The sequence below is a fragment of the Mustela lutreola genome, chromosome 4 (genome assembly GCF_030435805.1).
Source record: "Mustela lutreola isolate mMusLut2 chromosome 4, mMusLut2.pri, whole genome shotgun sequence".
Classification (NCBI taxonomy): domain Eukaryota; kingdom Metazoa; phylum Chordata; class Mammalia; order Carnivora; family Mustelidae; genus Mustela; species Mustela lutreola.
The window spans coordinates 143918656-143932267 of NC_081293.1; the positions used below are offsets into that span (position 1 = coordinate 143918656).

General features: G+C 34.6%; 1 protein-coding gene and 1 non-coding gene across 2 annotated transcripts in view; one reads left to right on the forward strand and one right to left on the reverse strand.

Moving 5' to 3' along the window:
- Positions 1 to 13612, reverse strand: part of CRPPA (CDP-L-ribitol pyrophosphorylase A) — a 311086-nt gene that overhangs the window by 29581 nt on the left and 267893 nt on the right. The gene's annotated exons all lie outside the window — the stretch shown is intronic.
- Positions 5603 to 5706, forward strand: LOC131831048 (small nucleolar RNA U13). The gene has a single exon (XR_009353562.1). It is a non-coding gene; the product is annotated as a small nucleolar RNA U13 (small nucleolar RNA).

Below are 13612 nucleotides of genomic sequence, written 5' to 3' on the forward strand. Positions count from 1 at the left end.
GGAGTTGGGTACAACAACAACAACAAAAAAACCTGTAATAGTTCACTATAATGTTAAAACTAATAGATACGCTATGATATTTTGGTTATTAGAGAGAGATGATATTCTTTTTTGAAGTCGGCATTATTTATGTTCCTTTAATGGTGCATACTGGATATTTTCCAGATGGGAGGAGGAAAGAGAGAAAAGGGCCCCTTTAAATAAAGACTCTAGAAAATCTTCAGTTACATCACAGAGACCATCCCAAGCTGCATGGGTAAGAAATGATACTGCTGCGTCAAATAAAATTGGGTTTCTGAAGTGAGGAGATGGGCATCTAGCACCATCTGTCTTGTTTGTTTTATTTAATCCTTATGACAGAATTAAACCAATTAAAAAAAAAAAAAACCCAAAACCTAAACAACTCTATGACTGCAGATCCATCCTTCCGTCTTACACTGCCCATTCCTAAAGTGGAGAATGGATATTCGAAGGGTAAGTATGAACTTCTTAACACTGACCCAGTATCATTTTGCCAAGTGCAGTAATTGGGAAACTCCCTTGAACAAACTTTCTTCCTTTGTAAACTGCCAAGGGACATAAGTAATGAATCTCTGCATTCTATTTTTAAAATTAGGTCCAAGCTGAATAACATCTGGAAGGTATTCCTAGAAGTTTGTGATTTAAGGATAGACAGGTTCCCTCTTTTCAGAAAGGAACATACATCTTGTTTTTAGTTTTGGTTTATTTTTAGTAAATTTTCAGCAAAAAAGATGAATATATTTATCTATTCAGCCCTCGTAATCTACAAATCTTCCCTAGCCAAGATTCTGCATTCTGTTTACTTTGTTTCTGGTACTACTTTTGACGACTTGGCCCCCATTACTCTGCTGACACAGTAACTATCTGTTGTGCATATACACAGTGCTATATAGGGAAGCATGATATATAAAGCAATGTGTTAACAGGTAGGTGCTGTCATAAAAGATTTATAATCGCTAAAGATTTTTATGGTGAAACATACATCACAAAGTTAAAGAATAATACAAAGGTTAACATCTTAATATTCTCTGGCAATGCCTCACAGGCTGCTCCGAAATCTAGCAAAAAGTCAAGGAGGCTGACGCTTTTCATTCTGCTCCTCAAGTATGTGAGACTTCTGGTTTCAAAAGGGAAACTACTCCATATTATTACTGCAAAACGGATTTCACCAATAGAAAGGATTTTTTTTTTAAGCAAAGATAATCACAGAAATGAGAAAATTAAGTGGTTAATAATTAGATAGAGATAATGGCATAAACTCATTGGAACGATTTCTTGCAATGGTCAACTAAACCTTCCAGGATTGAGCTGGAGTCCAGAAATGCAGGGAGTAGAATTCTCTGGCATCACTGAACAGGAGTTGGGTGGGGAGAAGCTGTGAAGATATGGGGGCCCAAAATACATGCCAGAGAAGGACGACTATGAAGACAACACCCTAACAAAGGCCACAGAAGATCCCACAGCAGCAGCATTGGAATGTATAACTTGATCAAGTTTGGAACCAGGGTACAGAATTTAGATCTTATACTCAAGATTATACTCTTAAAGATGCCTCATCAGGTGATTTAAGCAGCAAAAGTAGTATTTAAAAAAAAAAAAATCTGGAGGAGAAATGACCAAAAAGAAATGGGAGCAGGGGTTTTCAACCTTAGCATGGTTTTCTCTATGGGCTGAGGAAGGCCCCCCTGGTGGCTGTCCTATGCTTTCTGCAATTTTGTCATCATCCATAACTTCCACCCACTCTATGCCCACAGCACCACACCTCCAGTCATGACAACTCAGAATGTCTCCAGATAGTAATGCTACAAGTCTCCTGGAGGCAAATTTGCCTCAGGCTGAAAACCACTGCATTAAAGGTAGGGAGAGAAATTATTTGTAGATATAAAGTATTTGTAGGTATAAAGGGAGACCTTGGCTAAAATGATGAGCACACGATCAATGTAGGTCTTACACACATGGCAAAGAAAACATATTCAGAATTCCTCAATGATTCCAGTTTCTAGTCTATATCATGGGAAAATACTACTCAAAAAAGAAAAAGTAGATAAGAATGCACATCTTTTAATGAGGCAAGGGAGGTGTAGAAAAAGAGACAAAAAGTGGATGATTTCTTCATATGAAACCTGCCTGTACATAATGATAACATACCTCCAGAATATTCTCTGAAGTTTTAACATATGTAAAATTGACCATAGAAGTAAATGATACAGAAATGTATATGGGAAGAATATGGGCAATGCTGACATTTCTCAACCTGCTTTTGCAAATTATGATTGAATTTTAGCCACAACACGGACAAACTTACCCTTTGTCAAAATATTAGAAATGGTTCTTAAAAGTTGCACAAAATGAAATCTAACCATAAAAGCAAAGTTATCATGAGAAGTTCCCTACTTAAGTGAACACTGTATTCAACATCTCTGAAAAGTAATAATAATTTTGTAGTATGATTACTTAGTAATATACCCATCTAGGAATCTGAATTTTAAAAATTTTATTTCCCTAAAAGTTGAATACACTGTTTTGAAAAGTAAAGAAATAACACTAATGTCCTTGGCCAAGATCTCAAAACTACTATATTCCAACATGCTTAAGCAAAGATGGAGGATTTTCTGCCTCTTGATGATCACCTTTTTATCATTATTGTTAGATGCTCCTGGAAATGCTCACAGCAAAATACATACAAGGATGTTTTAAACAGGCATAATTTCAAATGCACAACCAGAAGGTTTAATAAATCTAAAGAAGTATCATGTCAAGCCAAAGGTTACTATATACCTCTGTGAAGACTTCTGACTGTTCTTTGACTATTCTGTGGTTAGGTAAGACTCTGTTACATAAACTATATACTGAGCTTTATGCCTTATAATTACGTTAAGTGTTATTTGTGAAAGTTCCTGAAACTGATTTGGAATTTCGTTTCCTCAGCTGGCAGCAATTACATAGTCAAAGACCACCAGAAACTATTCTTCAGCTCCTTTTGGGATCTACAAGCTTGTTATGAACACTTAAGCAAGCGCACATGAATGTTACACTCTGATAATAAACAAGGCTAGAGGGAAGGTTATTCTTTTCTCTTAAAAAAAAAAAAAAAAATCTTGTTCCTAAATGATTCAAAAGCCAAAAGAGAAATGATAATTCTACCGACATATGCAACGTCATCTGAAATCAGAACCACTCGGTACGGGATTTTGAACTCTGAGTCTAACAGCTCACACAAATTACTGACTACTTCTTGCCCAGTCAGGACATTCATCTAACAAAGCAATTTCCATATGAGCAACCACAAACATTTCTGGCTTCAGTTGTTAATCTTCCATGAAAAACTATTTCCATACTATTTTTAACTTGTATATGGCAATGATTATCTGTTTATCTCTGAAGCATGAAAACTCTTACAGTGCCCATTATAACGTATTTTGTACTGTTTCCCTTCCATGTCCTTGGCAGAGGAAAGTATCCCTATCTTCTTCCTAGAAGAAAAGTTGAGAAGCACATGGCTTTCTTCTCCACTGGCTCCTTTTTTTTTTTTTTTTTTTTTAAAAGATTTCATTTATTTATTTGACAGACAGAGATCACAATTAGGTGTAAAGGCAGGCAGAGAGAGAAAGGAAGGAAAGCAGGCTCCCTTCTGAACAGAGAGCCCAACGCAGGGCTCAATCCCAGGACCCTGGGATCGTGACCTGAGCGGAAGGCCGAGGCTTTAACCCACTGAGCCACCCAGGCACCCCTCCACTAGCTCCTTTTTTGTGTCCAAAATTCTCATACTTTTTTGCTTACTTCTCAGTCGCTCTTCAATTTTATCTTCTTAGATAAAAAATGAAACTGTGTGGGCGCCTGGGTGGCTCAGTGGGTTAAGCTGCTGCCTTCGGTCATGATCTCAGGGTCCTGGGATCGGGTCCCGCATCGGGCTCTCTGCTCGGCGGGGAGCCTGCTTCCTCCTCTCTCTCTCTCTCTGCCTGCCTCTCTGCCTACTTGTGATTTCTGTCAAATAAATAAATAAAATCTTTAAAAAAAAATGAAACTGTGTGATACTTGAGGCCAATTACTATGGAAGAGTAGATTAAATGGCAAATGAAATTCTTAATTCACCTTGACCACATATGTATAAAATTTAAGTATTAAATATTTTGCTATAAACTGGTAACTGATATTAAAGCACAGGAATCATTTCAATATATTTAAATATAGATCAGAACTAAGGTTTCTTACCCGACTTTTACCAAATGTTTTAAATTAACTCATTTAATATGCTTAATAACTGAATGATATAACTTTTCTTTTATCTCTACAGATGAGGAAAATAAAGTTAAAAAAATTAAGTATCTCATCCAAGTTTACAGAGCAAATAACTGAGTGTCCTGTGTAAAAGTCTAGTTCCATCTGGATTTCAAAAATAATTTTTCTATGATTCTAAGCGCCACTCTTTCTTAAGTTCAAAAAGTACTCATTACCAACTAGAATGACTTCAAATGAGTAGAACTTGAAACAGTTATAAATTAATGCTAATAATTGCTAAGTAACAAATGCTCTTTACTCTTAAGGAACTTATAGTGTTGGAGACAAATATTTTTTTTTTCTTATGGTGTCTCCATTGTGTCAAATGCATGAAACACCAGCATTATATGGAGAAGATTTAATGGAACAAAGTAGGTATCCATTATTTACTGGGGTAGAATAAGAGGAGGGTAATGGGAAGATTTTATATATAGAGTAACATATATTATGTGTAATATATATTTACATATCATAAATAACATTATATTTATAATAAATAACTTAATGTATTAAAATATTGTATTAACATTGCATAGAATATAAAGTTTTATGATTAATACATAGAGCCCAAAATTTATAATTTATATTATATAGACATACATACGCACGTGCACGCACACACAGACACACACACACACACACATATACATATACACACATGTATACTTCTGATTTATCAGCTTTATGTTTCCACTACCCAGCTCTCATTCCAGCCCAATAACCAATGGATACCTACTTTCTTCCGTGAAATCTCTGAAGTGATTTTTCCATGTATTTGCTACACACACATATATAATACACACACGTATATACGAGATACATCTACACATTACCTATACCTTCATATATGTGTGTATACATTTTAGTTTAAGATCTGTGTCTAGATTAAGACCTTTAAAAGTATTCCCAATATCTGGGAGCCCTGAGATCTATAATTTGTGCCACTTGAATCTGTAAGATAATTTCTTGAAATGCTGTACTAACAGAAGACAAGATTAAGATACTACTTCAGAAAGGATAACTGAGATTCAACTGTAGTGATCTATACTTTAACCTTTTTGTTGTGATTAAGCATGGAAAGGGAGGGGACTAGGAGGACAAAAAGGGATTTTTCTCTTTATTACACTTCTGTATTTTAAAAATTATTTTATGAAATGTATGGGTTCATATATTAACTGTATATATTTTTAATGATAACAATACTATAGACATGGTATTCAAAATTAAATTCTCAAAGGAGGATTGAAGTTTAGAGACAGCTATACAAAATCTCCCTTTATTAGCATATGATTAAGATCAGTAGATCCTTTTGTAGTTCATAAGCTTGATGATTGGGTGTTCACACATTTGTGTGATATGTGCCTCCTTCAAACGTTGTAATGACCTTGGCACATTACCTGTCTGATGGGGGGGGGCCCAAACACTATATATTATTTAAATTTACTTTTCAATCATTTATTCCAAAGAGAGGTTGAATTTTCCCTTCAAATTCCACTGACAATATATTTCAGTTTTTTGTTAGAATATCCACTGCTCTGGGGCACCTGGGTGACTCAGTGGGTTAAGGCCTCTGCCTTCAGCTCGGGTCACGTCCTGGGGTTCTGGGATTGAGCCCTGCGTCGGGCTCTCTCCTCAGCTGGGGCCCTGCTTCCTCCTCTCTCTCTGCCTGCCTCTCTGCCTACTTGCGATGTCTCTGTCAAATAAACAAATAAATAAAAAATATATATATCCACTGCTTTGGTGGTTCTATTTTTTTATAAGAATTTTGTACACAAAAATGAGAATAAACTTAATGAATAATTCTGAGCTAGATTTAGAGATAGTCATGACCTTTGCTTTTTCATTACCATACTGTTTGGGGTACATAAACAACCCATGATGAATCGTACAGTACATGCCTGCAATTATAATTTTGCACAAAATATGAGCAGTGAGTGATGATTAAACTAGTAATGCTTTATTAAACCAGTAATGCTTTATTAAAACTTCAAGAAAATACCATGTAGGAAAACTATTTTACAACATAAGCTTTATTCATTTTTGAAGTGGCCAAAAATAGATAACATTAATTTTGAGACAATAAAACATGCTATAAAAATAAGCAAGGTTAATAGAACATAAACTATGCCAACTATTCATATATCTCTGGCATATTTCTCTAACTGAACATATTTATGTGAAAACAAGATCATCATTTCTAGAGAATGTCTGCTGTTTACTTACCACCTACAATAATCTTTCAGATAGAAAAACCATTTATAGCTTAACTATCTATAATTTTTCAAGAAAAGGATTTGGGTAGAACTGTCAAAGGTATTGTATTTTGGATTGAGGGAAAAACATGAAACTGTAGAGCCTGAAAAACAGAAAAAATAAATTTGAAGTACATGCAAAAGCTATTAACCAAGTAGATTTTAGACTCTTTTAAAGCTTTTAAGAGATCATCGGGGGTAAGTCTCCATTTACCTGTATTAACCTGTGCTTCATGTTTTATCTTACATCAATGAGGTGTGTGAGCTTATTATAACTGCAATCCTACAGGAGCATCAAAACATAAACACAAGGATAAAAGGAACTTGATGAGCCTAATATACTCTCTAGTTATATAAAATTGCCTATATATTCTGAAAACATTTAAAAATACATATTCTTCTTTAAAATTATGTTGTATTTTGATGAGTGGTAGAGAGTGAGAATCATTAGTCAAAACATTTACTGAACATTTTAAAGGGCCTATTCAATCTGAGTAGATATGAGAAAGACACAAGCCTAGGAATTGAGGGAGAGGAAGAGTAGAGTGGAGTCAAGAATAGGAGGAGGAGGAAATGGGCAATCTAGTAGATCTCTGATGGAAGAACAGTGTGCCCTTGGGTATCTCATTAAGGTTCTCCATTCTCATTTTCTTTATCATCTGCAAAACAGAGACAACAAAATCTGACAGGTCCACCCCTGAGCCTTCCCTGTATACACCAGAATTATTTTAAGGTTTAAAGGAGAGATTCAAAAAAGTCCTGATCAAATATCACATTTTAAGAAGTTAATGCTTATAAATTAAATTACTCAATATCATGAGTTTTTTCCAAGTGGATAGTATTAATACTAAAATAATTCAAAATAGAAATGTGACACAGCAGCCAAATACTTTTTTTTTTCTCTTGCAATGAAACTATATATTCTCCTTCAGATCCCTGGAACTTAGCATATAGTAGGCTCTTAAGAAAAATTCATCAATAAAGGAAGGAAGGAACGTAAAATGCATCTCTTGTGTTACCCAGACTGAAATACTATATGGCTTAAGAGTTAATAACATTACTTAAATAATCTCAATTTAGATACTTGGCAGAACTTTCTATACTGGAATGCCAAGATTAATCATCAATAGTTACATTGTTTTTCCAGAGCAGAAAACCTGCAACAAAATACAAAGAGGTGCCATGCTTAACAGACTCAAAGTCTGGTCATCCATATCTCCCACAGACCTCATTAAAGATTAATATTATTTTGCCATTATCATACACCCTGTTTAAAAAGCCAAGCAGAATTACTGCCCATGATAAAGTATATCCAAAGAAATACTGTGCAGGCTAGGACAGAAAAAAGAAAACATATATACTATATTTATATTATCAATTTACTATTATACAGTAGTTTTTAAGAAGTTTTATCTTATTTTTTTATTCATATACATTAACAGGCAGAGACTTGAAATGCTCAATAAAGTTGAATTGCCTCAGTTGAAAAATCGGGAGCAGCAATGACACTCTTTTCTGACCTCACCATCCACAGAAGCCCCTGACCAACCTGTCAGTTTTTCCCTAGAGCAGTTTCAAAACCATGGCCTTTTATAATCCTTTTTATCTCAATCTTATAGGAACAGCCTTTCTAATTCATGGAAAACTTTGGTGAGGCTGAAGTATTTCTCAGCATTTCCTACATATGTGTTTCAGTAATCTGGGACACATTTATTTATAAACTGCTGCCATTTTTAACAAACAGAATTTTTTTTTTTCCAAAGATGTTGTTTATTTATTTGACAGACAGAGATCACAAGCAGGAAGAGAGGCAGTCAGAGAGAAAGCAGGCTCCCTATGGAGCAGAGAGCCTGATGTGGGGCTCAATGTAGGGTTTGATCCCAGGATGCTGGGATCATGACCTGAGCTGAAGGCAGACACTTTAACCCACTGAGCCAACCAGGTGCCCCAACAAACAGAATGGTTTTTAACATTTAGGGTGCACAAACCCTCAGGTAGGATATGCCTCAGGCAGTAAAGACAGGCATGACATATTTCACAAGAAAAAGAAAGCAGTGGAATATAACAAATGGTGCAGTGGACTATGGGGGAAGGGAGAGAATACTGAATGGGAAGTTCTCCCAGAGAGGGAGGTAAACCATGAGACACTTTTAAGTCTAGGAAACAAACTGAAGGTTGCTGGAGGGGAGGTGGGTGGGGGGATGGGATAACTGGATGATGAGCATTAAGGTGAGCAAGTGACATGATGAGAACTGGGTGTTATAAGCAACTGATTAATCATTGAACTCTACATCTGAAATGGAATAAGAGATGTAAGTCAAAAACAAAACAAAACAAAACAAAACCAGCATACAATATGCTGCATGTTGATGCCTAAAACCCGTCAGTGGACCTGAGCTGAAGAACCTTCGCTGGGTTGATCCTTCCTAATTGTTAAGTTTGCATTCTGTTTCCTGTACCTTCCTCCTTCCATGACAGTTGTGATCTCATACTAGGGTTCAGGAAACTATGGCCCTCAGAGCAAATCAGTGTTATTTCTTCTCTTTGAAATGTGCCATTGGAACATGGCCAACCACTCATTTATAGTTTGCCTGTGGCTGCTTTTGTGCTACAATAGTAGAGATGAGCACCCAAAACCCTTGTTATCTTCTCTCACCCTTTATAAGAAAAATTACTTTATAATAATTCATAAAAAATATTTTGACACCTATGCTTTAATTATACAATTTCTTAAATATTTTATCAACACTTGATGTCTGAATTCATGTAAAACACCGAGAACCCACTTTTCTGTATTTGTCTTCTCTAATATATGTAAATGAGTTAAGAAAATATAACTCTAAAAGAGCTAAAAGCTGTACAGAACTTTTGATTTACTTTGTTATAGAGACTAACAAATCTAAAATATTAAACATAAGAGATTTAAGTGAGCTATGTAAATATGAGTATTAAAATATTTCATTTTAAAGGGCATACCAAAAAGGCATCATATATTCTACCATTCACTATAATTCTTATCTTTCCCAGGCTAGTAATCATCAGAGTGCTAGGAATATTATTTATTTAACTACATTTCAAATTGTTTGATGAGAAAATGCCAGCAAAGTCTTTGTATGAATAATTGTAGATAAGCCTGGATCTTCCACTGAGTACAAAATATTCACGTACTCATCTTAATTTAAATATAGGACGACCTTAATGTGAAAAGGTTTCTAATTTTAAGAATTAAGTTCTATATTGTATAAAAAAGATTATATAGTAATAGAAAGACTACACACTGAGATTCTGGTAATTAAATATAAATGCTAATAAAACTATTGATTTTGAGCTAGTCATGGGAAAACAATTGTTTCAAAACAGTCCCCCTTTCCAAAAAACAAAGTCTGTGCTAAGAGTTTTCCACATTATAACCACACACTAGTATTTTAAATATCTTTGGCTACATTCCTAGTCTATTCAAAATGTACCATCTACATTATAAGTATAGGTCTGTAATAAATCTCTTCTTGAGAATAATGTATAATTCAAAATCCTATCCTGTGTCAAATTCTAATGAGGTTTTAAGTACTTCTAGATTTTAGCACATTAATGCATTATAAAATCACCAGAGCAAAGAGTAATCAATCTCAACCTAGTTCAGCTATAACTTAGTTTCTTCTTCCTCAAATAAAAATTATAGTAAGATTTCACCAAGATGATTTAAAAATGAGTAACAAGTGCTTGAAATTGATCAAGAAAAAAACTACAGTAAATATTTGTAACAGGGTAGGCTTGTCAGTTTTATACTCTATTTGAAGCTCACGATTAAAAAGTGAGGTTGGGAAAAATAGAAGATATTCTCTATCTTGTAACTGGCTGAATTAATGAATACAAAGTACTGAGAATAACACTGCCATATGACAAACAGTATACAAGTCCACATCATGACCATCAGAACCATGACTGTCATCCCCATCTTAGAAATAAAAGCACACACACATAACCTTACCTATATATAAGCTTCCTCTCTGAGAGTAAAGTACTTGAAGGTTAAATGGGTTTGAAATATACGCTTCTGGGTATTTAGAGGGTAAAACTTTACATTATTCAGGAAAAATTTGATCGTTAGACACCCAGAGAATTAAAAACTTCTCTATGCAACAATTTTGAGACACAAGTCAGTAAAAATCCAAGGCCAGAAAAGCACAGCACAGAAACTTACGGACATGCAGGAGATTCACGTTAGCTGGAGTTCAGTAGTAGTTAAGTATCCATAGAAACAAGGTTAAGCACCATAGCAAACAAAATCAGGCCTTCAACTTGCTGGCTTCTATTGTTTGAATAGGACTGATGGTCCTCGGGAAACATAATTACAGTAATGTTCGTGATCAAGAGGAAGAAGATTCCTGTGGTTGGTTTATAGTCACATATACTAAACTTTACATACAATTTATTCAATAGGTGTCACAGAATTAACACACAATATATAGAAATAATTGTATGAAATGAGTAGAGTTTTTGAACCTCTATTAAGTTTTCCACAAAACTATCACATTATGCTTTTAGACTCAAGTATGGTTCTGTAAAATTATTAGTATGCAGTCATAAAGTAAATATCACACACAATTTCTACTAGAGTCATCACAAACACTTTGAAAACGGGCAAGTTAGGATCAAATGGAATATAATGATGATGATACTAATAGTAACAACAATAAGTAAATTTTAAACAGATGCAATTAGGGGTCCCTGGGTGGTTCAGTCAATTAAGTGTCCAACTCTTGATTTCAGCCCGGGTCATGATCTGTCTTGTGAATCAGTTCGAGCCCATGTTGGGTTCCAAACTCAGTGGGGAGTTTCCTTAAGATTCTCTCTGCCTCTGTCCCTCCCCACTTTTCTTTATCCCTATCTTAAAAAAAAAAAAAAAAAAAAAAAAAAAAGTTATGTAATCAAAGATACTAAGAATTGTTTCTAAAATCCCTAATCCCATAAAAAAACCTATTAAACCTCTCTGGTTCTCTATCTACAAAATGTAAAGAAGAAAATAAAGGCAATTCTGCTGAGTGTAAAGATGTGGTACCTTCCGCCCCATGACCAAGCTGTAAGCCTGAGGCGTCAGCTTCCTCATGTCTAAATTTCTGTGTGATGGTATTTTCCAAACAACGTTACGAAACTTGTATTCTATGTTCTGGGCCTCATAGTCTACTAAGTGTAGGAAATGCTGGGGTAAATTGGCTTCTTTGTTGCCTGACTACTCACAATGTTTTATAAGTTAATATAAATCCTGAGTCTCTATCAGTGCAATGCAGTAACATAATTTTGCAAATAAATTTCACCATGTTGTCATTAACTCTTTTGGTGGGGGGTGGGGGGTAGGGAATTCTGGGAATCCATGTCTTAGGTTATTTCACATGCATTTCTAATATATTATGTCATTTGAGGCACACGACGACAAAGAAGGAAGGACAATTAAGGGTCTAATTAGAGGTAAGTAAACTTAAATTCAAAGAGATAATACAAGTAGCAAGTGTGATTTACTTTTAGATGTACTGAATATCAATCTAGCAATATTATTTTATGAACTGAGACAAAATTTCTTATCTTAAGGAGAATATCAACCTGGAAGTAGAAGAAATTAATGTCCCTTCCAAATAGGACATACTATTATAGTATATACAACAGCCACAGTGCAGCTTACTGGCTAACTTAAAAAAAATTTAAGCTTTTGGAAACATACTTCATAAATTTAGCCAAAATGTGGAGGCACTCTATGACACTGAAGTACCAAGTATTTGGTATTTGATATTCCTGGAATATTCTGTAATAATCTAGATTCAAGGTTTTCTTAGGAGACACTGGTGGCTGGAAGACGATAAAATAAAGCTTTTCAAAACATAAGTAAAACTTTTCTGAAAGGACAAACAGCTACTAGTTCTTTACTGGAAATCTTCATGAGAGGCTCTTTAAAATTCTTAAATTAGTAACTGCACATTTGCTTTAAGTGTCAAAACGCATTTTTCACATGATTCATTTTAAATTGCAGAAACATACATAGTCATGTATTTAATCGCTTATGTGAGAGACCTGGCCTCAACACCGAACCTTTCCTGGGAAATTTCATTATGGTGTAATTTTCAACCCAGAAAAAATGATTCTTATTTCGTTAAAGCACATCCCCCACCCCCAGACACGTACACACTTCATTATGAATTTTGGGAACTTGAAGAAAATATGACTTATTGGTGAAATCTTTTCACCAAGATCATGACTTATAAAAAACATGATTCCTCAGATTTGAAGTACTTTATTATGTTGTTAATATCCAATTAATCTGGGTACCAGGACATTTTTAATTCTGTTATATTTAAAAATATGTATATCTCCTTTTTAAAATCACTTAATTATGCCATTAAACTTCATTATGGTTTGACTCAAATTGTTTTTGCTTCATTTGCAAGGATTTAAAAACAAAACAACTAAACTATTCTAAGATTTTTATTAAAGTTACACTCACACTTAACATTAAACAAATCATGATTTTAAACTATGGTATTAAATTCTAATACTTTTGACATTTTATTCTCCAACTCCTTGTCATTAATATACAGCATTTTGTTTCAAGCATTTTCAAACAATAAGCTACAAATGTTCCTTACCACTATTCAATGTTAATTTTCGATTTGTTGTCATAATGAATGACCACAAAGTCAGTGGCTTAAAACAATAAAAATTTATTATTTCATAGTTCTATTGGTCAGAACTCATACAGATCTCATTGAGCTAAAGGCTCTAGGGGAGAAACCATTTTCTGCCTTTTACAGCTTCTAGAAGTTACCCACATTCTTTGGCTTCAGAGTCAGCACTAGTTGGTCACATCTTTCTCACTTCGCATCTCTCTGATTCTCCTGTCTCCCTCTTCCACTTTTAAACACTATCGTGAATACACTAAGTCTACTCAGATTACCCAGGTTAATCTCCCTTCTTTAAGGTCAGCTGATTAGCAACCTTATTTGAATCTGCAACCTTAATTTTCTTTTGCCATGTAAGGTAACATATTCACAGGTTCCAGGACTTAGGACCTG